Source organism: Pseudophryne corroboree, chromosome 8, assembly GCF_028390025.1.
Source record: "Pseudophryne corroboree isolate aPseCor3 chromosome 8, aPseCor3.hap2, whole genome shotgun sequence".
Classification (NCBI taxonomy): domain Eukaryota; kingdom Metazoa; phylum Chordata; class Amphibia; order Anura; family Myobatrachidae; genus Pseudophryne; species Pseudophryne corroboree.
The window spans coordinates 333,653,773-333,679,628 of record NC_086451.1 but is presented as its reverse complement, the minus strand read 5'-3'; the positions used below and the strand labels follow the sequence as shown (position 1 = coordinate 333,679,628).

At 48.8% G+C, this 25,856-nt stretch overlaps 1 long non-coding RNA gene across 1 annotated transcript in view; it reads left to right on the top strand.

Annotated features, from left to right (window-relative positions):
- Positions 1 to 24,746, top strand: part of LOC134947768 (uncharacterized) — a 29,326-nt gene extending 4,580 nt beyond the window's left edge. The window contains exon 2 of the long non-coding RNA XR_010182760.1: positions 22,957 to 24,746. This is a non-coding gene — a long non-coding RNA (uncharacterized LOC134947768). The remainder of the gene's footprint in view (positions 1 to 22,956) is intronic.
- Positions 24,747 to 25,856: the final 1,110 nt, after the last annotated feature.

Genomic DNA, 25,856 nt, shown 5'->3' with positions numbered 1-25,856 from the left:
TTCCGGTCTTCGGAGCAAGGACAAGGGATCCTCAAGCAGCATTCGTGGATGCGCTGGCGGTACCGTGGAGGTTTTGGCTGCCGTACGTGTTCCCTCCGGTGTCACTCCTGCCCAGGGTAATTCGGAAGTTCAAGTAAGAAAGAGGAATTCTGCCTCTCATAGCTCCAGCGTGGCCCAGACGGCAATGGTTCTCAGACCTGCAAGGCCTATCGTCAGAGCGTCCAATTTTACATCCACAACGCCCAGACCTCCTCATACAGGGCCCCTGTGTCTACCAGGACCTTGCCCGGCTGTCTTTGGCTCTGGAAGCTTCCGTCTTAAGGGCTAAAGGGTTTTCTGAGGCGGTCATTCAAACTATGTTGCGGGCCCGGAAACCGGCTTCTGCTCTGATTTACTAAAGGGTCTGGCATTCTTACTTTGTTTGGTGCGCATCTAATGATTATGACGCTTCCAAGTTTAGTATATCCAAGTTGTTGGCTTTTCTTCAGCAGGGCCTGGACTTAGGCCTGCGTCTGGCCTCCCTCAAGGTTCAAATATCTGCCTTGTCGGTGTGGTTTCAGAGAAAAATTGCGACCTTACCTGATGTGCATACCTTTACTCAGGGCGTGTTGCGTATCCAACCTCCCTATGTCCCGCCTGTGGCTCCTTGGGACTCGTCGGTGGTTTTGGGGGCGTTACAAGAGTCTCCGTTTGAACCTCTTGGTTCAGCTGACCTTAAGTGGCTTTCCCTTTAGGTGGTGTTTCTGCTGGCTATTGCTTCAGCTAGAAGCAATAGACAGCAGATTTGGGTGCCTTGTCCTGTAGTTCCCCATATCTGATATTTCACCGTGACCGGGCGGTTCTTAGGACACGTCCCTGGTACCTACCTAAGGTAGTGTCTTCTTTCCACCTTAATCAGGAGATTGTGGTTCCGGCCTTTGTCTCTCCTGAATTGTCTTCCAAAGAGCGGTCTTTGGATGTGGTGTGGGCTCTCTGTATCTATGTGAAGAGGACAGCTCCTATCCGGAAGTCTGATTCTCTCTTTGTTTTGTTTGTTTTTCACAAACGTGGCTGGCCTGCTCACAAGCAGACCTTAGCCAGATGGATTAGAATGGTGATTGCACATGCTTATGTACAGGCTGGTGGTCCAGCTCCTGCTACTATTAAGGCCCATTCTACTCGGTCTGTTGGACCTTCTTGGGCGGTCCGCCATGGTGCGACCCTTGAACAATTGTGCAAGGCGGCTACGTGGTCCACAGTGAACACATTCATAAGGTTCTATGCATTCGATACATCCGCCTCCCAGGATGCTTCCTTTGGACGCCGGGTTCCTGTGCCCGCTACAGTGCGTCCCCTCCCATAAGGAACTGCTTTAGGACATCCCCAATGTAATTCCCCGTGGAGCCCAGTGTAACCCGCAGCAGAAAACGAGATTTATGGTAAGAACTTACCATTGTTAAATCTCTTTCTCTTACGTCCTAGAGGATGCTGGGGACTCCAAAAGGACCATGGCGTATAGACGGGATCCACAGGAGACACAGGCACACTATAAGACTTTGAATGGGTGTGAACTGGCTCCTCCCTCTATGCCCCTCCTCCAGACCTCAGTTAGATTTTGTGCCCAGAGAGACTGGACACACACTAGGGGAGCTCTCCTGAGTTTCTCTGAAAAGACTCTCTGTTAGGTTTTTTATTTTCAGGGAGACCTGCTGGCTTCAGGCTCCCTGCTTCGTGGGAGTGAGGGGAGAGAAGTAGACCTACTTCTTCTGAGTTCAAAGGCTCTGCTTCCTAGGCTACTGGACACCATTGGCTCCAGAGGGCTCGATCACTTGGTGCGCCTAGCTGCTTGTTCCCTGAGCCACGCCATCAACCCCCTCACAGAGCCAGAAGAAAGAAGCCGGGTGAGTATAAAGAAGATCAGAAGACTTCAGTGACGGCAGAAGACTTTAGTAATGAGGTACCGCGCAGCGGTTGCGCTGCGCTCCATACTCCCACACACACTTCAGACGGCACTTGCAGGGCGCAGGGGGGGTGCCCTGGGCAGCATGATTACTGGAGTACAGCACTGGCCAAAATATATATATTATAAGTGCCTAGGCACTAAATATAGCCCCCGCCAGTATAAATATGAAAATTTGGAGCGGGACTACAGCGCACCTGTGAGGGGGTGTAGCTTAGCCCTCACAGCTTACTAGCGCCAATTTCTCTTCACAGGAACAGAGACACTTGCCCGGACCTCCACTCTCCTGAACAAGTAACAGGGAGCAAGACGGGAAGGGGGGGGGGGGTTGGTGCACAATAATTTGGTGCAATTGACCAATTAACCCTTTAATAACGGCGCTAACGGTTCTGAGGCACTGTGTATTTGCTCTCAGTACCGGGATAGGCGCTGGGGTGTGCGCTGGTAAACTCCCTCTGTGTTTTCTCTAACAGGCTTTCCTGTAGGTCTGTCCCCTATAGCCAGTGTGATTGTGCGTGTCGGTACGTGTGTGTTGACATGTCTGAGGCTGAGTGTTCCTCCCCGGAGGAAGTTGCAGTGGGGGCAGATAAGGCGCTGGGAGTGACTCTGTCGGCACCGCTGACTGCTGAGTGGGTGGAATGCAAATGTGGCTTTATTGAATAAAAGGTTGGACAAACATGGAGAAAATCCATGGCGGACGCCTTGTCTCAGGTACAGGCCCCCTCAGGGTCACAAAAGCGTTCATTTACCCAGATGGCGGATACTGATACCGAAACGGACTCTGATTCCAGTGTCGACTATAGTGAGGCCAGTTTACATCCAAAATTGGTTAAGAGTATTCAGTACATGATTGTGGCAATTAAAGATGTTTTACATATTTCAGAAGTACCTACTGTTCCAGATACAAGGGTTTGTTTGTATAAGGGAAAAAAGCCAGAGGTGATGTTTCCCCCCTCTCATGAGCTGAACGCTCTTTGTGAAAAAGCTTGCAAATCTCCTGACAAAAGGTGGCAGATTCCCAAGATAATTCTAATGGCATATCCTTTCCCCTCTGACGACAGGGAAAAGTGGGAGTCATCTCCCAATGTGGACAAGGCTCTATCACGCCTGTCCAAGAAGGTGGCGCTTCCGTCTCCTGACACTGACTGCTGCCCTAAAGGACCCTGCGGATCGTAAGCAGGAAATGACCTTAAAATCCATTTATGTCACTACGGGTGCGCTGCTCAGACCTGCCGTGGCGTCGGCATGGGTGAGTAGTGCTATTGGTAAGTGGGCAGATAATTTGGCATCTGACATGGATACCCTGGATAGGGATAACATTCTTTTGACTCTCGGTTATATCAGGGACGCTGCAGCTTACCTAAAGGATGCGGCGAGGGATATTGACCTCTTGGGATCAAGGGCCAATGCATGGCAGTCTCGGCCAGGAGAGCGCTGTGGATTCATCAATGGAATGCTGATGCCGACTCTAAGAAAGCTATGGAAGCTTTCCCATATAAAGGTAGTGTCTTGTTTGGTGACGGCCTCGCTGACATGGTGTCTACAGCTACAGCAGGTAAGTCATCCTTTCTTCCTTATGTTCCTGCACAGCAGAAAAAGACGCCCCATTATCAGATGCAGTCCTTTCGGCCTAATAAATACAAAAAAGGAAGAGGGTCGTCCTTCCTTGCCTCTAAACGTAGAGGAAGGGGAAAAAGGTCTCCTGCTGTGCCAGGCTCCCAGGAGCAGAAGTCCTCCCCGGCATGACGCTGGGGCTCCTCTATGGGAGTCCGTACAGTCAGGTCTGGTTTCACTCGGGCCTGGATCTTTGGGTGTTAGACATAGTGTCCCAAGGGTACAAACTGGAGTTTCAAGAAGTGCCCCCCCACCGATTTTTCAAATCAGCCTTGCCAGTTTCGATCCCAGAAAGGGCAGTAGTGAGTGCTGCGATACAAAAGCTGTGTCAACAGCGTGTCATTGTCACGGTACCCCCGTCTCAACGGGGTGAAGGGTTTTATTCGAGCCTCTTTGTCGTACCAAAGCTGGATGGCTCGGTCAGACCGATCCTGAACCTAAAATCCCTCAATCTGTATTTGAAAACTTTCAAGTTCAAGATGGAATCTCTTCGAGCAGTGATCTCCAGTCTGGAAGGGGGGGGATTTTATGGCGTCAGTCGACATAAAAGATGCCTACTTACATGTCCCAATATATCCCCCTCATCAGGCTTTCCTGAGGTTTGCGGTTCAGGATTGTCATTACCAATTTCAGACGCTGCCATATGGTCTTTCCACGGCCCTGTGGGTCTTCACCAAAGTAATGGCGGAAATTATGGTACTCCTACGCAAGCAGGGTGTCACAATTATCCCGTACTTGGACGATCTCCTGATAAAGGCGAGATCAAAGGAGCAGTTGCTTAGAAACGTGGCACTCTCCCTGACAGTTCTACAACAACATGGTTGGATTCTAAATTTGCCAAAGTCACAGTTGATTCCGACAACTCGGCTGTCTTTCTTGGGCATGATCCTGGACACGGAACTGCAGAGAGTGTTTCTCCCAGCGGAAAAAGCTCTGGAAATCCAGACCACGGTCAAGGAGATTCTGAAACCGGCAAGAGTGTTGATGCATCAATGCACTCGGGTGCTGGGGGAGATGGTTGCAGCTTACGAAGCCATTCCGTTTGGCAGGTTTCATGCCAGGGTATTTCAGTGGGACTTGTTGGACAAGTGGTCCGGGTCTCACCTGCACATGCACCGGAAAATAAGTCTATCTTCCAGGACCAGAATTTCTCTCCTGTGGTGGCTTCAAAGTTCTCACCTCCTAGAGGGACGCAGGTTCGGGATCCAGGATTGGGTCCTGGTGACCACGGATGCAAGTCTCCGAGGCTGGGGAGCAGTCACACAAGGAAAAAATTTCCAGGGAAAATGATCAAGCCAGGAAGCTTGTCTGCACATAAACGTTCTGGAATTAAGAGCCATCTACAACGGCCTTCTGCAAGCGGAACATTTTCTTCGGGGTCTGCCTGTCTTGATTCAGTCGGACAACGTAACAGCGGTGGCGTACATAAACCGTCAGGGCGGAACAAAGAGCAGAGCGGCTATAGCGGAGGCCACAAAAGTTCTCAGCTGAGCGGAAAAGCATGTAAGCGCTCTGTCAGCGGTCTTCCTTCCGGGCGTGGACAACTGGGAAGCATACTCCCTCAGCAGACACGATCTCCATCCAGGAGAGTGGGGTCTTCATCAAGAGGTTTTTGCAGAAGTGACAAGTCGTTGGGGAATTCCTTAAATAGACATGATGGCGTCTCGCCTCAACAAGAAGCTTCAGAGATATTGTTCCAGGTCAAGGGACCCTCAAGCCAGTGCAGTGGACACCCTGGTAACTCCGTGGGTGTTTCAGTCGGTATATGTGTTCCCTCCACTTCCACTCATTCCAAAAGTGATATGGATCATAAGAAGAACAAGGGTTCAGGCGGTACTCATTGTTCCAGATTGGCCACGGAGGGCCTGGTATCTGAATCTTCAGGAATTGCGCATAGAAGATCCCTGGCCTCTTCCTCTCACGGAGGATCTGTTACTGCAAGGGCCGTCCGTCTTCCAGGACTTACCGTGGTTGCGCTTGACGGCGTGGAGGTTGAACTCCAAATCCTAGCTCCAAAGGGTATTCCCAGGGAAGTCATGCCCACTCTCCTTAAGGCTAGAAAGGAGGTCACGGCGAAGCATTATCACTGTATTTGGAGAAAGTATGTGTCTTGGTGTGAAGCGAAGAAGGCTCCTACGGAGGAGTTTCAGCTGGGTCGTTTCCTCCATTTTTTGCAGGCAGGTGTGGATGCAGGCCTGAAATTAGGTTTCATTAAAGTGCAGATTTGGGCTTTATCGATTTTCTTTCAAAAAGAATTGGCCGCCCTTCCTGAGGTTCAGACTTTCGTGAAGGGAGTACTGCACATCCATCCTCCGTTTGTGTCACCTGTGGCACCGTGTGATCTTGACGTGGTGTTGCAATTTCTTTTGTCTCACTGGTTTGAACCTTTGTGAAAGGTTGAGTTGAAATTTCTCACTTGGAAAGTGGTCATGCTTTTGGCCTTGGCGTCCACAAGACGGGTGTCAGAATTGGCGACTTTGTCTCACAAGAGCGCCTATTTCTCTTACGTCCTAGAGGATGCTGGGGACTCCGTAAGGACCATGGGGTATAGACGGGCTACGCAGGAGACATGGGCACTATAAAGAACTTTTAGTATGGGTGTGCACTGGCTCCTCCCTCTATGCCCCTCCTCCAGACCTCAGTTAAGTTAGATGTTGTGCCCAGAGGAGATAGGGTGCATTACAGGGGAGCTCTCCAGAGTTTCTCTGAAAAATAATTTTGTTAGGTTTTTTATTTTTAGGGAGCACTGCTGGCAACAGGCTCCCTGCATCGTGGGACTGAGGAGAGAGAAGCAGACCTACTTAAATGATAGGCTCTGCTTCTTAGGCTACTGGACACCATTAGCTCCAGAGGGAGTCGGAACGCAGGTCTCACCCCGCCATTCGTCCCAGAGCCGCGCCGCCGTCCTCCTCGTAGAGCCGGAAGATAGAAGCCGGGTGAGTATAAGAAGAAAAGAAGACTTCAAGGCGGCAGAGGACTTCATGATCTTCACTGAGGTAAGCGCGCAGCGGTAACGCTGCGTGCCTTTGCTCCCACACACTACACACACGGAACAGGCACTGATGGGTGCAGGGGGGCGCCCTGGGCAGCAATAAACCTCTGGACTGGCATATAAGGGTACATTAGGCTGCGGAGGCAGTAAATGCAGAGATCCCCGCAATTTTTTGTATATTGAAGTGAGACCGAAGCCCGCCCCTGGAGGGGGCGGAGCTTGATCCCTCAGCACTAACAGTGCCATTTTCTCCACAGAATGCTGCAGAGAAGCTGGCTCCCCGGACTCTCCCCTGCTGAACTCGGTGACAGAGGGTTGAAAAGAGGGGGGGGGGGGGCATGGTTAAGGCGCAGTGAGTGTATACACATTGATTATATATATAAAAAGCGCTATCTGGGTTTTATTCCAGTGTCAGTTGGCGCTGGGTGTGTGCTGGCATACTCTCTCTCTGTCTCTCCAAAGGGCCTTTGTTGGCGAATTGTCCCCTTATAGTTATATCCCTGTGTGTGTGGGGGTGTCGGTACGTGCGTGTCGGAATGTCTGAAGTGGAAGGCTCGTCCAAGGAGGAGGTGGAGCAGATGTGTGGTGTGTCTCCGTCGGCAACGCCAACTCATGATTGGATGGACATGTGGCATATGTTAAATGCAAGTGTGGCCTCATTACATAAGAGACTGGACAAAGCAGAGTCCAGGGAGAAAGCAGGGAGTCAGTCCACGGATTGGACTGGGTCACAGGGCCCTTCTGGGTCTCAAAAACGTCCCCTATCCCAAATAGTAGACACTGGTACCGACACGGTTTCTGACTTCAGTGTCGACTACGATAATGCAAAATTACACCCAAGGGTGGCAAAAAGTATTCAGTGTATGATCATTGCAATAAAAGATGTTTTGCATATCACTGATGACCCCTCTGTCCCTGACACGAGGGTGCGCATGTATAAGGAAAAGAAACCTGAGGTAACCTTTCCCCCATCTCATGAGCTTAACGAGTTATTTGAAAAAGCTTGGGAAACTCCAGATAAAAACTGCAGATTCCCAAAAGAGTTCTGATGGCGTATCCTTTCCCTGCACAGGACAGGGTACGTTGGGAATCCTCTCCCAGGGTGGACAAGGCTTTAACACGCCTGTCCAAGAAGGTGGCGCTACCGTCTCCGGACACGGCAGCCCTCAAGGATCCTGCTGATCGCAGACAGGAAACTACTTTAAAGTCTATTTATGCGCATACAGGTGCTTTGCTCAGACCGGCAATAGCATCGGTATGGGTGTGTAGTGCAGTTGCAGCGTGGACAGATACTTTGTCAGCTGACCTTGATATCCTGGACAGGGATACCATTTTATTGACCTTAGCCCACATTAAAGACGCAGTCTTATATATGAGGGACGCTCACAGAGACGTTGGGCTGCTGGGTTCCAGACACGATCTCCATCCAGGAGAGTGGGGACTTCATCAAGAAGTTTTTGCAGAGATAACAAGTCTTTGGGGAATTCCTCAAATAGACATGATGGCGTCACGCCTCAACTAGAAGCTTCGGAGGTATTGTGCCAGGTCACGGGACCCTCAGGCAGTAGCGGTGGAGGCCATGGTGACACCATGGGTGTTTCAGTCGGTCTATGTGTTCCCTCCTCTTCCTCTCATCTCAAAAATATTGAGAATCATAAGACGAAAAAGAGTGCAGACAATACTCATTGTTCCAGATTGGCCTCGAAGGGCCTAGTACTCAGATCTTCAGGAAATGCTCACAGAAGATCCGTGGCCTCTTCCTCTCAGGGAGGACCTGTTACAGCAGGGGCCCTGCGTGTTCCAAGACTTACCACGGTTACGTTTGATGGCATGGCAGTTGAACACCGAATCCTAGCTGGGAAAGGTATTCCGGAGGAAGTCATCCCTACTCTGATAAAGGCTAGGAAGGAGGTGAAGGCAAAACATTATCACCGTATTTGGAGGAAGTATGTATCTTGGTGTGAAGCCAAGAATGCTCCTACGGAAGATTTCCATCTGGGCCGTTTTCTCCACTTTCTACAGACAGGAATGGATATGGGCCTGAAGTTAGGCTCCATTAAGGTTCAGATTTCGGCCCTATCTATATTCTTCCAGAAGGAATTGGCTTCTCTCCCAGAAGTCCAGAGGTTTATGAAGGGAGTGCTGCACATCCAGCCCCCTTTTGTGCCCCCAGTGGCACCGTGGGACCTTAACGTGGTGTTAAGTTTCCTAAAATCTCACTGGTTTGAACCTCTTCAAACGGTTGAATTAAAATTTCTCACATGGAAGGTGGTCATGTTATTGGCTTTGGCATCTGCAAGGCGGGTGTCCGAACTGGCGGCCTTGTCCCACAAGAGCCCCTATTTGATTTTCCATGTGGATAGAGCAGAGTTGAGGACTCGTCCTCAATTTTTGCCTAAGGTGGTTTCTTCGTTTCATATGAACCAACCTATTGTGGTGCCGGTGGCCACGGGGAACTTGGAGGACTCCAAGTACCTGGATGTAGTCAGGGCCTTAAAAATTTATGTAGCCAGGACGGCTAGGGTTAGGAAAACAGAGGCTCTGTTTGTCCTGTATGCAGCCAACAAAGTTGGCGCTCCTGCTTCTAAGCAGACTATTGCTCGCTGGATCTGTAACACGATTCAGCAGGCTCATTCTACGGCTGGATTGCCGTTACCAAATTCGGCAAAGGCCCATTACACTAGGAAGGTGGGCTCTTCTTGGGCGGCTGCCCGAGGCGTCTCGGCATTACAGCTTTGCCAAGCAGCTACTTGGTTGGGTTCAAACACTTTTGCAAAATTCTACAAGTTTGATACCCTGACTGATGAGGAACTTGCGTTTGCTCTGTCGGTGCTGCAGAGTCATCCGCACTCTCCCGCCCGGTTTGGAGCTTTGGTATAAACCCCATGGTCCTTATGGAGTCCCCAGCATCCTCTAGGACGAAAGAGAAAATAAGATTTTAAACCTACCGGTAAATCTTTTTTCTCCTAGTCCGTAGGGGATGCTGGGCGCCCGTCCCAGTGTGGACTAAATCTGCAAGACTTGTTTATAGTTGTTGCTTACATAAGGGTTATGTTACAGTTGGAATTGGTCTTTGACTGATACTGTTTTTTGTTCATACTGTTAACTGGTTGCGTATTTTCCAGGTTATATGGTATGATTGGTGTGGGCTGGTATGAATCTTGCCCTTAGATTAACAAAATCCTTTCCTCGTATTGTCCATCTCCTCTGGGCACAGTTTCTCTAACTGAGGTCTGGAGGAGGGGCATAGAGGGAGGAGCCAGTGCACACCCATACTAAAAGTTCTTTATAGTGCCCATGTCTCCTGCGGAGCCCGTCTATACCCCATGGTCCTTACGGAGTCCCCAGCATCCTCTACGGACTAGGAGAAAACGATTTACCGTTAGGTTTAAAATCCATGTGGATAGAGCGGAATTGAGAACTCGTCAACAATTTCTGCCAAAGGTGGTTTCTTCTTTTCACATAAACCAACCTAGTGGTGCCTGTGGCTATGGATGCCTTGGCTGTGTCAAAATCTCTCGATTTAGTCAGAGCTTTGAAAATTTATGTCGCCAGAACGGCTCAAATTAGGAAATCAGAGGCGCTGCTTGTCCTATATGCTCCCAACAAGATTGGGGCTCCTGCTTCCAAGAAGACTATTGCCCGCTGGATCTGTAATACGATTTGGCATGCTCATTCTACGGCTGGATTGCCGTTGCAGGAGTCAGTGAAAGCCCATTCTACCAGGAAGGTGGGCTCGTCTTGGGCGGCTACCCGAGGAGTCTCGGCGCTTCAACTTTGCCGAGCAGCTACGTGGTCGGGTTCAAACACTTTTGCTAAGTTCTACAAGTTTGATACCCTGGCTGATGAGGACCTCATGTTTGCTCAGTCTGTGCTGCAGAGTTGTCCGCACTCTCCCGCCCGGTCTGGAGCTTTGGTATAGACCCCATGGTCCTTTTGGAGTCTCAAGCATCCTCTAGGACGTAAGAGAAAATAGTATTTTAATACCTACCGGTAAATCCTTTTCTCCTAGTCCTTAGAGGATGCTGGGCACCCGTCCCTGTTCGGACTGTTTTTGCAGCAGTTTTGATAGTTATTGCTTCTGTTACACGGAGGTTGTGTATCGGTTATGTTCAGCTTGTTGCTGTTTTTGGTTCATACTGTTAACTGGTATTGTTTAAAAGCCATGTTGTACGGTGTATTGTGGTGTGAGCTGGTGTGTATCTCATCCTTGGTTAACCAAAATCCTTTTCCTCGAAATGTCCGTCTCCCTGGGCACAGTTCCTATAAGTGAGGTCTGGAGGAGGGGCATAGAGGGAGGAGCCAGTTCACACCCATTCAAAGTCTTATAGTGTGCCCATGTCTCCTGCGGATCCCGTCTATACCCCATGGTCCTTTTGGAGTCCCCAGCATTCTCTACGGACTAGGAGAAAAGGATTTACTGGTAGGTATTAAAATCCTATTTTCTGCGAGGTACACTGGGCTTCACAGGGCGCCCACCCTGACGCACTTAGCTTCTTTGGGTTGGTATGGCATTAGCCGCTGACACTTTCTCCTGTTGTGAGAATGTTGGTGCCTCGGACCAAGATCCTACTCTACACCCCAATGTCATTGCCTGTGGAGCCCAGTGTACCTCGCAGAAAGAGATTTAACAACGGTAAGTTCTAACCATAAATCTTGTTTTCTCTCTCTCTGTCTCTGGTGGTCATTCCGAGTTGTTTGCTCGCTAGCTGCTTTTAGCAGCATTGCACACGCTAGGCCGCCGCCCTCTGGGAGTGTATCTTAGCTTAGCAGGATAGCGAACGAAAAATTAGCAGAACTGCTACAAAATAATTCTTAGCAGTTTCTGAGTAGCTCCGGACCTACTCACAGATTGCGATCAGCTCAGTCCGTTTAGTTCCTGGTTTGACGTCACAAACACGCCCTGCGTTCGGCCAGCCACTCCCCCGTTTCTCCAGACACTCCCACATTTTTCCCTGACACGCCTGCATTTTTTTTGCAAACGCCGGGAAAACGCTGAGATACCGCCCAGAAACGCCCCTTTCCTGTCAATCATTTACCGAACAGCAGTGCGACTGAAAAGCGCCGCAGAAGCCACAGCAAAACTGCTAAGTTTTGTGTTAAATAACTAAGCGCATGCGCCCTGCGTGCCTTGCGCATGAGCAATTTGCAACAAATCGCAGCATAGCGAAAATCGGCAAAAGAGCGTACAACTCGGAATGACCCCCATTATATCCTCCCCACTCACTCTGTTCCCCTTTCTCTCTATATGTGTCTCCCCCTTCTCTTTTTCTCTGTTTTCCCACACTCTGTCTGTTTCTCACCCCCCCCCTCTCGCTCTCTCTCTCTCTCTCTCTCTCTCAATCCTCCACCTCTCTCTCTCTGTGTCTCCCCATTATCTGTTTTCCCCCTTCTTTCACTGTGTCTTCCCCTTCTTTCTGTCCCCCCTTCTCCTTTTTCTCTCTGTGTATCCCCCGTTCTCTCTCTCCCACTTCTCCCCCTCTCTCACTGTCTTCGCCATCTCTCCCTCTCCTCTGTGTCTCCTCTCCCATCTCTCTTTCTCCCACTTCTCCCCCTCTCTCTCCTTCTTTCTCTCTCTGTCTCCCCCTTCTTTCTCTCTGTGTCTCCCCCTTCTCTGTGTCTTGCCTATTCTCTCTCTCTCCATATCTCCCCACTTCACTCTCTCTCCTTCCCCCTTCTCTCTGTGTTTCACCCCTCCTCTCCTTCCCCCTCTCTATCCCTGTCTCCCCCTCCTCTCTATCTGTCTCCCCCTTCTTTCACTCTGTGTCTTTCCCTTCTTTCTCTCTCTCTCTCTCCCCCTTCTCTCTGTGTGTCTCCCCCTTCTATCTCTCTGTATCCCCCCCTGCTCTGTGTATCCCCCTTTTCTCTCCCCTCTCTCCCCCTTCTCCCCCTTCTTTCTTCTCTATGTCTCCCCCTTCTCTCTGTCTCCTCCTTCTTTCTCTCTCTCTCTCTTTCTCAATTTTATTTCTATGTGTCTCCCCCTTATCTCTCCCTCTGTCTTCCCCTTTTCTCTTCCTCTGTGTCTCCCCCTTCTCTCTTCCTCTGTGTCTCCCCCTTCTCCCTCTGTGTCTCGACTCTTCCCTCTCTGCGTGTCTCCCCCTTCTCTCTATCTGCGTCTACCCACTTCTGTGTCTACCCACCTATCTCTCTTCCCTCTCTCTACCCTATCTCTCCCCCTCAACACCCCCTTTCTCTCTCTCCCACTCCCCCCCTCTCTGTATACCCCATGTCTCCCCCCTTCTCTCTCTCTCTCTCTCTCTCTCTCTGTCTCCCCTTCTCTCTCTCTCTTCCCTTTCACTAATATAAGTTTGGCAGGGAGGGTTAGGCTGCAGGAGGGAAGGTTAGGGTTAGGCACTAGGGTGAAGGTTAGTGTTAGGCTGTTGGAGGGAGAGGTTAGAATTAGGCTGTGGAAGGGGGAGGTTAGGGTTAGATTGCATGAGGAGAGTGTTAGGGGGAGGGTAAAGTGTAGGCTTAGTTTACTTACCAAGTAGTGTCAGTATTCTGACCGCCGACATCCTCACCGTTGGTATCCCATACCCAACCCATAAAGGGGCACATATAGACATAGGCACATATTGACATAGCGAAGCACATACCGACATATGGACATACGGACATACAGAAGCACATTCAGACATTCGCACATAAAGACATAGCGGAGCACATATAGGCATACTACAGGCACATACGGACATACAGGAGTGCATACGGACATAGAGGAACACATACGGATATAGGCATGTACGAACATAAAGGGGCACATTCAGACAGAGGCGCACATACAGACATAGGCACATACAGATATAGAGGACCACATGAGCTCCAAATTATATCTTGCCACTGGAATTACTTTACACCCCTGGATGCTGCCCCACAGCACAGGTCACACCCCCACATCACTCGTTACACCACCACAGTACTGGTCACACCCCGTAGTGCACACAATGGGCCCTTCAGCAATTTTACAGTAGCTCCAGACCCATGTGGTCCTTAATCTGGCACTGATTCTAGTACTGATATGCTGTGTCTCCTTGCCTGTCCAGCTCCACTAGGCATACATAAGATCTCACTACTATCACGAGATCTCCCCTGCGCAGCCCAAAGCCGGGAGCCGCCATAGCCAATGATTGCTACTGGGGATTAGTTGCTCCTGATACATTAGCGGTTCAGTCATTGGATGCCGTGGATTCGAGGGCTGGAAGGGACGATGGAGGGGGGGTGGATGTACAGCTCACATCCAATCGTTTTTATTACGTTTTATTAGTTAGGCAATACAAGGTGTACAGAGTGCCGTCCAAGAGGTATCAGAAAGTCATAGCAGAAATATCTGTATTCTGACATGACCATATAACTAGTCTGTACTTATAATGAGTGATTGGATGTTTCTGTGGCCACTTCATTATAAAGCCAACACCATGTCTAAGGTTACTTGTCTGATCCTACTGATGAAGTCCTGGCTATTACAGATGGATGAAACACGTTGAGGCTATACTCCTGATTTGGGATATTGATATCCCCTTGGCTCAGATAAGCGTTATTTGCACTGATATACTCTGTGCAATATTTTAATGTACGCTGAATATTTTTTTGTGCTTTTTGTAATAAAATCACTTTTTTAAAAATACTACACTGTAAAAAATGTCATTTGTTTTTTTAACTTATACCTTATGTTTGAAACCAGTGGAGCTGAAAATTGTTCCTGGTACTTATTTATCACAAGCGCCAGGGCCAGATTTACTGTAATGCAACCTAGGCGTGCACCTAGGGCCCAGCAGGTCATAAGTGGTCCGTGACCGCCAAGCGGCAGGGTACGCCTTGAACCACTAGTGCACTATCTATACTAAGTTATACCTGACATCCGGGAAGTTTCCACTGCCTGCCTCCCGGCTGCCACTGACAGTGTCAGGCTGCACTGCTGTATTGTACTGTGTAGGCATCTAGAGCATGAGAAGGGGCTGGCCCAGCAGACACAGAAAGTACTACTATCAGGGGGTACAGGTGGTACACCTGTACAAGGCCGGCGCTTGCATTAGGCAGCTTTTGGCAGCTGCCTATGGGCGTTGGCACATGAAGGGCAGCTCTGCGTGCACATAGACCTCCCCAGTCAGTGTGTAACTGTGCGTATCCCATAATTATAGGTACCACAGCCTAACCCTTCGCTCCACTCCTGAGATTAACCCTAACCTCCCCGCAGAGTAACACTAACCTCCTCTCCCCGCAGCCTAACCCTAACCTCCCCACCCCGAAGCGTAACCCTAACCTCCCCTCCCTGCAGCTTAAATCTAACCTTCCCTCCTCGCAGTGTAACCCTAACCTCCCCTCCCCGCAGTGTAATCCTAACCTCCCCTCCCGCAGCCTAACCTCCCCTCCCGCAGCCTAACCCTAACTTCTCCCAAGTGCCTAACCCTCCCCCCTGCAGCCTAACCCTAACCTCCCCTCTCTGCAGCCTAACCATAACCTCCCCTCCCTACAGCCTCACCCTAACCTCCCCTCCGCCTTTACAGGAGGTTGACGGAAAGTTTCTTACGTGGAAGATTGTCACGCTGTTGGCCTTGGCTTCTGCAAGACGTGTGTTGGAATGGGGGGCGTTGTCTCACAAGAGCCCCTATTTAATTTTTCATGAAGATAGAGCTGAACTCAGAACTCAACAGCAATTTCTTCCAAAGGTGGTGTCTGCATTTCATATCAACCATATCTGGTCCTGGTGGCAGGGTCGGATTAAGCCTTGGTGGTGCCCGGGGCACTTAAGACAGGGGGGACCCCGATGGAAGGTGGGGGATGTATATTAGATTGCGCATACCTCCCAACATGTCCCATTCTAGGAGGGACAAAATGCTCTCTACCTGAACTTCCCACTTAATATATGATTGGCATCACCTGTGTTGAACTATTTAGTTGATAAGAAAGGTACTTCAGCACAGGTGATTACAATCATAAATTAAGAAGGAAGCCAAGGTAGAGAACATTTTGTCCCGCCTGGAATGTGTCATGATGGGAGTTATAGATTGTGTATATTAAATTTAAACCAATGGTGTATATTAGTTTTAATAATTTAGTTTAATAATGCCCGGATACTGTTTAGAGCGCGACCTAATTGAAAGACTATTTTATAAACTTTTCTTGTAGTGGAACAAAGACAACTTATCCTTAAAATACACATAGAAAAATTAAATAATTTATCTTGTCACATGGAAGAATAGCAGCAGCCTCTGTACTACTTCCACACTGGGACAGGACTTAGGAGGACTCTATGTGTGTCTCTATCTCTAGACCCGAATGGTTTAGTTCCATAACAGTTTACACAGGACTCAGACACCCAGGCAGGGAGTAGGAGAAGCTGGGATCCCTGTGTCACTTACAGCTCTCTCCACCCTTCTTTCCATCCTCTGGTCAGAAAGCTCTGTCGGTAAATCATGAAAGTTGATATTCCTGTGTCTCTACCTGCATTGCATACTGTCCTGCTCGCATTCTGGCTGCTGGATCTGCTACTGCTGAAGAGGGAAAGCTAATGATGTCAGCGTGCTCTGGCCAGGGGGCCCCCTGACAAAGGGGGGCCCAGGGTACAGTATGCCCTGCAGCACCCCCTTAATCTGGCTGTGCCCGGTGGTTACCGACACCTCTACTACTTCAAAGTCCCTGGATGTTGTGAGGGCTTTGAAAATCTATGTGAAGCGGACAGTTCGTCACAGAAAATCAGACTCACTGTTTGTGCTCTATGATCCCAATAAAATTGGATGTCCTGCTTCAAAGCAGTCTATTGCTCGCTGGATCAGGCTTACTATCCAGCATGCTAACTCTACGGCAGGTTTGCTGGTTCCTAAATCTGTACAGGCCCACTCTACTAGGTCGGTGGGTTCTTCCTGGGCAGCTGCCCGGGGTGGCTCGACTTTACAGCTCTGCCAAACGGCTACTTGGTCAGGTTCGAACACGTTTGCTAAGTTCTATAAGTTTGATACTTTGGCCTCTGAGCACCTTCAGTTTGGTCAGTCGGTTCTGCAGGAACCTCAGCACTCTCCCACCGGGTTTGGGAGCTTTGGTACATCCCCATGGTACTAAATGGACCCCAGTATCCTCAAGGACGTAAGAGAAAACAGGATTTGAATTACCTACCGGTAAATCCTTTCTCTTACGTCCTAGAGGATGCTGGGGTCTCCCTAAGGATCATGGGGTATAGACGGGCTCCGCAGGAGACATGGGCACTATAAAGAACTTTTAGTATGGGTGTGCACTGGCTCCTCCCTCTATGCCCCTCCTCCAGACCTCAGTTAGATTTTGTGCCCAGAGGAGAAAGGGTGCATTACAGGGGAGCTCTGAGCACTGCTGGCAACAGGCTCCCTGCATCATGGGACTGAGGAGAGAGAAGCAGACCTACTTAACTGATAGGCTCTGCTTCTTAGGCTACTGGACACCATTAGCTCCAGAGGGAGTCGGAACGCAGGTCTCACCCTGTCGTTCGTCCCGGAGCCGCACCGCCGTCCTCCTCGCAGAGCCGGAAGATAGAAGCCAGGTGAGTATAAGAAGAAAAGAAGACTTCAAGGCGGCAGAAGACTTCAGATCTTCACTGAGGTAAGCGCGCAGCGGTAACGCTGCGTGCCATTGCTCCCACACACTACACACACGGAACAGGCACTGATGGGTGCAGTGGGGGCGCCCTGGGCAGCAATAAACCTCTGGACTGGCATATAAGGGTACATTAGGCTGCGGAGGCAGTAAATGCAGAGATCCCCGCTATTTTTTGTATATTGAAGCGGGACCGAAGCCCGCCACTGGAGGGGGTGGAGCTTGATCCCTCAGCACTAACAGCGCCATTTTCTCCACAGAACGCTGCAGAAAAGCTGGCTCCCCGGACTCTCCGCTGCTGAACTCGGTGACAGAGGGCTGAAAAGAGAGGGGGGGGGGGGCATGTTTAAGGCGCAGTGAGTGTATACACATTGCTCCCACACATTACACACACAGAACAGGCACTGATGGGTGCAGGGCGCAGGGGGGGTGCCCTGGGCAGCAATAAACCTCTGGACTGGCATTTATGGGCATATTAGGCTGCGGAGTCAGTAAATACAGAGATGCCCCGCCATTTTTTGAATATTGAAGTGGGACCGAAGCCCGCCGCTGGTGGGGGCGGAGCTTGATCCCTCAGCACTAACAGCGCCATTTTCTCCACAGAACGCTGCAGAGAAGCTGGCTCCCCGGACTCTCCCCTGCTAAACTCGGCAACAGAGGGCTGGAAAAGAGGGGGGGGGGGCACAATTATTGGCACAGTAAGTGTATAACATTGAGATATATATATAAAAGCGCTATCTGGTTTTATTCCAGTGTCAATTGGCGCTGGGTGTGTGCTAGCATACTCTCTCTCTGTCTCTCCAAAGGGCCTTGTTGGGGAATTGTCCCCTTATAGTTATATCCCTGTGTGTGTGGGGGTGTAGGCATGTCTGAAGCGGAAGGCTCGTCCAAGGAGGAGGTGGAGCAGATGAGTGGTGTGTCTCTGTCGGCAACGCCGACTCATGAGTGGATGGACATGTGACATATGTTAAATGCAAGTGTGGTCTCATTACATAAGAGACTGGACAAAGCAGAGTCCAGGGAGAAAACAGGGAGTCAATCCACGGATTGGACCAAATCACAGGGCCCTTCTGGGTCTCAAAAACGTCCCTTATCCCAAATAGTAGATACTGGTACCGACACAGATTCTGACTCCAGTGTCGACTACGATGATGCAAGATTACACCCAAGGGTGGCAAAAAGTATTCAGTGTATGATTATTGCAATAAAAGATATTTTGCATATCACTGATGACCCCTCTGTCCCCGACAAGAGGGTACACATGTTTAAGGAAAAGAAACCTGAGGTAACCTTTCCCCCATCTCATGAGCTTAACGAGTTATTTGAAAAAGCTTGGGAAACTCCAGATAAGAAACTGTAGATTCCCAAAAGGGTTCTAATGGCGTATCCTTTCCCTGCACAGGACAGGGTACGTTGGGAATCCTCTCCCAGGGTGGACAAGGCTTTAACACGCCTGTCCAAGAAGGTGGCGCTACCGTCTCCGGACACGGCAGCCCTCAAGGATCCTGCTGATCGCAGACAGGAAACTACTTTAAAGTCTATGCGCATACAGGTGCTTTGCTCAGACCGGCAATAGCATCGGCATGGGTGTGTAGTGCAGTTGCAGCGTGGACAGATACCTTGTCAGCTGACCTTGATACCCTGGACAGGGATACCATTTTATTAACTTTAGCCCACATTAAGGACGCAGTCTTATATATGAGTGACGCTCAAAGAGACGTGGGACTGCTGGGTTCCGGAGCCAATGCCATGGCTATTTCTGCGAGACGAGCTCTATGGACCCGCCAATGGACGGGTGATGCGGACTCAAAAAAGCATATGGAGGTTTTAACTTACAAGGGTGAAGTGTTGTTTGGGGAGGGGCTCGCGGACCTGGTTTCCACAGCTACCACAGGTAAATCTACCTTTTTACCTTTTGTTTCCCAACAGCAAAAGAAAACTCCACAGTATCAGATGCAGTCCTTTCGGTCGCATAAGTCCAGAAGAGGTCGGGGTTCCTCCTTCCTTGCCAGAGGTAAGGGTAGATGAAAATGAACACCTGCTTCGGCTAGTTCCCAGGAACAGAAGTCCTCCCGGCTTCTACAAAATCCACAGCATGACGCTGGGGCTCCCCTAAGGGAGTTCGCACCAGTGGGGGCACGCCTTCGACTTTTCAGCCAGATCTGGGGTCTTTCAGACGTTGATCCTTGGGCGATGGAAATTGTTTCCCAAGGCTACAAGCTGGAATTCGAAGAGGTGCCCCCTCGCCGAAGTAGTGTTAGCTGCAATTCAAAAGCTGTGTCAACAGCAAGTGGTTGTCAAGGTTCCCCTGGTCCAACAGGGAAAAGGGTATTATTCAACCCTGTTTGTGGTCCCGAAGCTGGATGGTTCGGTCAGACCCATTTTAAATCTAAAATCCCTAAACCTGTACTTGAAAAAGTTCAAATTCAAGATGGAATCGCTCCGAGCTGTAATATCCAGCCTGGAAGGGGGGGATTTTATGGTGTCACTAGACATGACGGATGCTTACCTTCATGTCCCCATATATCCCTCTCATCAGGAGGGGATCAGTACTAAATGCGCATCCCCATCAGGAGTACCTGAGATTCGCTGTACAGGACTGTCATTACTAGTTTCAGACGTTGCCGTTTGGGCTTTCCACGGCCCCGAGGATTTTCACCAAGGTGATGGCGGAAATGATGGTGCTCCTGCGCAAACAAGGAGTCACAATTATTCCATACTTGGACGATCTCCTGATAAAGGCGAGATCGAGAGATCAATTGCTGAAGAGCGTGTCGCTCTCCCTGAGAGTGCTCCAACAGCACGGTTGGATTCTCAATCTGCCAAAGTCACAATTGGTTCCAACGACTCGACTATCATTCCTAGGCATGATTCTGGACACGGAACAAAAGAAGGTTTTTCTTCCATCGGAAAAAGCCCAGGACCTCCAGAACATGGTCAGAGACCTGCTAAAACCAAAAAGAGTGTCAGTTCATCAATGCACTCGAGTTCTGGGGAAAATGGTGGCAGCCTACGAGGCCATCCCCTTCGGCAGGTTTCATGCGAGGACTTTTCAGTGGGACCTTCTGGACAAGTGGTCTGGGTCCCATCTACAAATACATCAGAAAATAACACTGTCCCCCAGGGCCATGGTGTCTCTCCTATGGTGGCTGCAGAGTGCTCACCTTCTAGAGGGTCGCAGGTTCGGCATTCAGGACTGGGTTCTGGTGACCACGGATGCGAGCCTCCGAGGATGGGGAGCAGTCACACAAGGAAGACATTTTCAGGGACTATGGTCAAGCCAGGAGGCTTGTCTACACATCAACATACTGGAATTGAGGGCCATATACAACGGCCTACGACAAGCGGAGAATCTTCTTCGCGACCTACCGGTTCTGATTCAATCAGACGTCACAGCCGTGGCTCATGTAAACCGCCAAGGCGGGACAAGGAGCAGAGTCGCGATGGCAGAAGCCACCAGGATTCTTCGCTGGGCGGAAAATCACGTAAGCGCTCTGTCAGCTGTCTTCATTCCGGGAGTAGACAACTGGGAAGCAGACTTCCTCAGCAGACACGATCTCCATCCAGGAGAGTGGGGACTTCATCAAGAAGTTTTTGCAGAGATAACAAGTCTCTGGGGAATTCCTCAAATAGACATGATGGCGTCACGCCTCAACAAGAAGCTTCGGAGGTATTGTGCCAGGTCCCTTAGGCAGTAGCAGTAGCGCCCTGGTGACACCATGGGTGTTTCAGTCGGTCTATGTGTTTGCTCCTCTTCCTCTCATCACAAAAATTTTGAGGATTATAAGACGAAAAAGAGTACAGACAATACTCATTGTTCCAGATTGGCCATCGAAGGGCCTGGTACTCAGATCTTCAGGAAATGCTCACAGAAGATCCGTGGCCTCTTCCTCTCAGGGAGGACCTGTTGCAGCAGGGGCCCTGCGTGTTTCAAGACTTACCGCGGTTGCGTTTGACAGCATGGTGGTTGAACACCGAATCCTAGCTGGGAAAGGTATTCCGGAGGAAGTCATCCCTACTCTGATAAAGGCTAGAAAGGAGGTGACGGTGAAGCATTATCACCGTATCTGGAGGAAGTATGTATCTTGGTGTGAAGCCAAGAATGCTCCTACGGAAGATTTCCATCTGGGCCGGTTAATCCACTTTCTACAGACAGGAGTGGATATGGGCCTGAAGTTAGGCTCCATTAAGGTACAGATTTCGGCCCTATCTATATTCTTTCAGAGGGAATTGGCTTCTCTCCCAGAAGTCCAGACTTTTGTGAAGGGAGTGCTGCACATCCAGCCCCCCTTTGTGCCCCCAGTGGCACCGTGGGATTTTAACGTGGTGTTAAGTTTCCTGAAATCTCACTGGTTTGAGCCTCTTAAAACGGTTGAATTAAAATTTCTCACGTGGAAGGTGGTCATGTTATTGGCCTTGGCGTCGGCAAGGCGGGTGTCCGGATTGGCGGCCTTGTCCCACAAGAGCCCCTATTTGATTTTCCATGTGAATAAAGCTGAGTTGAGGACTCGTCCTCAATTTTTACCTAAGGTGGTTTCTTTATTTCATATGAACCAACCTATTGTGGTGCCTGTGGTTACGGGGGACTGGGAGGATTCCAAGTCCCTGGATGTGGTCAGGGCCTTGAAAATTTATGTAGCCAGGACGGCTAGGGTTAGGAAAACAGAGGCTCTGTTTGTCCTGTATGCAGCCAACAAGGTTGGCGCTCCTGCTTCTAAGCAGACTATTGCTCGCTGGATCTGTAACACGATTCAGCAGGCTCATTCTACGGCAGGTTAGCCGTTACCTAATTCAGTAAAGGCCCATTCCACTAGGAAGGTGGGCTCTTCTTGGGCGGCTGCCCGAAGCGTCTCGGCATTACAGCTTTGCCGAGCAGCTACTTGGTCGGGTTCAAACACTTTTGCAAAATTCTACAAGTTTGATACCCTGGCTGATGAGGACCTCGCATTTGCTCAGTCGGTGCTGCAGAGTCATCCGCACTCTCCCGCCTGATTGGGAGCTTTGGTATAAACCCCATGGTCCTTACGGAGTCCCCAGCATCCTCTAGGACGTAAGAGAAAATAAGATTTTAAACCTACCGGTAAATCTTTCTTCCACAATCCAAAAATATACTGGTAGGTTAATTGTCTCCCAACAAAATGAACCCTAGCATGAATGTGTCTGCATGTATGTGTGGTAGGGAATATAGATTGTAAGCTCCACTGAGGTGGGAATGATGTGAACGGCCAAATATCTCTGTAAATCACTGCGGAATATGTGTGTGCTATATAAATAACTGCTAATAGTAAAAATATAATACCTGGGCCCACAACTCACAAGTTCCGCCACTGCCCCATCCCATCTGTACCTCTGCCCCCTCTCCATCTGTACCTCTCCCTGCCCATTGGTATCTCTGTCCCTTCCCAACTGTACCTCTGCTGCAGGCGGTAGCGGAGCACTGTCAGAGGGTGGCGGAGCACTGTGCAGGACATCTCTGGTGGGTGGCGGACGGCAGGCAGTGTCAACCTGACAACCGCTGGTGGCACAGTAGTGTGCTGCGGCAAAGCGGTTGAAATACTCTGCTCTAAGTGCTAAATCCAGTTGTTTGCAATGAACTCGCACCTGCAAGTCATTGCATATTTTACGGCGGACCAGCCAGAGCTAAGCAGTTTTCTGCGAGATCGGGCTGAATCAGCCTAGGTGATTGGAAACAATGGTATGTACAATGATTTTTCACTAAATTAAGTCTACGTTCAGTTTCTCATTCTCTAGCAGCTGTATTATGAAGTGGGGAGAATGATGATAGTGGCCTTAGGTCAAAGTAGGGAGAGTGGGGTAAAATGAGCTAAATTTTACTTATGTTGTCCCTTAGGCACAAAAGAGAAATGGAAATCGGAATCGCTTTGAGAGTCATCCTTCCACGCCTGCCCACCTTTAGAAGATGCACTGTTGGAGAAGGAGAAGCCAGAGAGACCTGTACCATCTGTCTCTCATAGTGTGAGATTGGAGAGGAAGTAGCAGTGTCATCCTTCCACCATGTCTTCCGTTTACCATAGTTGATTCAATAGCTTGAGTTCAACAACAACTGCCCCCTGTCCATGCACGGTGCTACGACTTCAACGCATTCTTCCTGTCTCTATGAAAGAGATAAACCAACAATCCAAACAGCTACTACTCTACAGGCCAAGGCAGCATAAAAACAATGTGACTGGCAACAAGGGAGGAGATCGGTGTTTTATATCACTGTTCCTGGACCTGGGAGGTCTATTGCTTCCGACATCGTTGGACAAAGATGTACAATGTTTTTTGACTGCGTTATTTGAGAACTCTGTGTTTTGATTTTCTCTTTTTCTTATTAATTCTCTACCTCCTTCAATTTCTTTTATACAACAATATGGAATTTCTAATGGGAATTATATTATGAAGTAGACGGAGAAAACAAGATCTCACTGTCCATTAAAGGACAGTAGAATGTATAATTGTAATTATGAACTTTTCTGTGTTTACTCTATATTTGTGACTATCAAAACGTTTTATATTATACAAATCTACATATGGTTCATTGGTTATGGTGATAATTTTTAAGAATATGTGTAATTCAAAAATCTCTTGTTTGATTCAACTCGGTTATCATGATAATCCCCCCCTTCTTTACCGTAGATAAAACATTAACATAGTGCACTATAGAAATTGTGTTGATATGGGTTTGTTTTGCTCATAATTAATCCTAGGATTGCTAACATGGATATTTGTCATCTAAGATAGCATAGTATTAAATGTATTCTGTTTGACGGTTGTCATAACAACTGTTTTCACTAATGCTTTCCATGTGACTCAAGGGACCAATCAGATCCACAGATACATAGAATGCATTTGCTGACGACGGATCACGTGACTATGGTGTGGTCACGTGACCGGGAATCAGGAGCTGAATGCATTGATCAGCGGTGTTACGCCGATCTGTGCTCTGGTCATGTTATCGCGAGCTGGGATCGTGTTTCTGGGCTCGTGATTGGTTCATGAGGGACACATGACCGGACAGCGATCATGCAACTATATACCGGACCTGTCAATTCTGATGTAAATAGATTCATGTAAACAAATTATTTTCTAATACTCGTTTATGGGATATATTAATATGACCCTTTGGTAAGTGAGATTGCCTTCTTATTTTTATAATTGATGATGGATCGGATGATTAATGTTTACACACATGCAACTGTTTGTCCCAATCTTTGGGGTATATAAGTGTGCTCCATGGACAACTCATTTATGCTTCTGATGAAACTGGGTGTTTCTTTGCCCGGATAAACGCGTCAGGCTGCTTGTTCCCCACTGTCTCCAGTCACCACTTTACCTTTGGAATAACTGTACTATTTTGGACTGAGTTTTTTCCTCTTTACATCAGTTTATGTTTATGGATACCTACAGGAATTAGAAGTGGAACCCTCAATATTCTGCAAATTGCTTACATCTGCCAAGGGATCGCCATGAATTATCCTTGTGTTGGTAATATCCTATTGAATTAACTGGTCAATTAACTATTGTGGGATGCTAAAGGTCCTTTTACATTATACATCACTACCGGTGTGGTGATTTCAATAGAGAGACAGTGTTGTTGGAGTATTTTTTAATGTTTTAAATACATTTTGTTATATTTTATGATCCTATCAGTTTGTTTTTAAATCATATTTTATGAGATAAGAGTGACAACAGCGCTGGTACACTACTACTCTTTTGTAACACTATATTTTATAGGGCTTGATGCCCCTATAACAGCTGCTGTTGGCAGCGCAGTGGATACCTATTTCTCTTTAATATACAGTACATGTATATATTATAATCATTGTGCATTTAAGTGTATGGAGCCCATGAGCACTATACATTATCTACACAGTGATGTGGGGCTGGATACTTTCCCGCAAACAGAGCCTCAAAGAACAGCAGCAGCAGTTCCAGTCTGAGAAGCACTGAGTATCGACATCCCCATCCGGCAGCAGCTGGTACCCCGAGTGTTCCAAAAGGTGAAGACTTCCAGCAAGGAGAGTTTAGTGGTAGAGCACAGCAGGCAGTACAGATGGTGCTCTTGGATCTGATTGGTTAGTGTCACTGTCAGCGGGAGCCACAAAACCACATCCACGGCTGGCTGGTCCTGGAGGAGGGACCAGCCACAGAATTAAAGGAGACTTGCAAAGCAGTGATTAAGTTGCTGATGCACGCTGTTCCCGGTAGCATTTACAGACACCACAAATGGTCAGGCCAGGGGAAAATTAATTACTGGTCTGGGCTGATGTGGGCTCCTTAGTCCCCTGGGTCCCTGGTGCAGTGGACCTACTGCTTCGCCCGTAGTATCTCCTCTTAATGCCATAGTATCTTTTTAGTCCAAGACATCTATGATTTACACAGATTCCTTCTGCTGATTAAATTCAAGCCTACATTTCACATGGATTGTATCAGCCATAGAAACTGTGTAAATCATAGCTGTCCCTTATTAAAGGGATGATCTTGGTAACCCTAAAACCTGCATTGCCATAGTACAAATGCTTGTAGGTCAGTGGTATACACCTCCCAACAGTCCTTTAAATTGGGGACAGTGGGGGTCATACCGAGTTGATCGCTCGCTGCTGATTTTTGCAGCACAGCGATCAGGTAAAAAATTGGCAAAACTGCGCATGCGTATGCGCCACAATGTGCATGCGTGTCGTACGGGCACAAAGAGCATCACTGCTGTGCACTGGATCTAGAAAAGATTCCATTCGCACAGCCGATTGC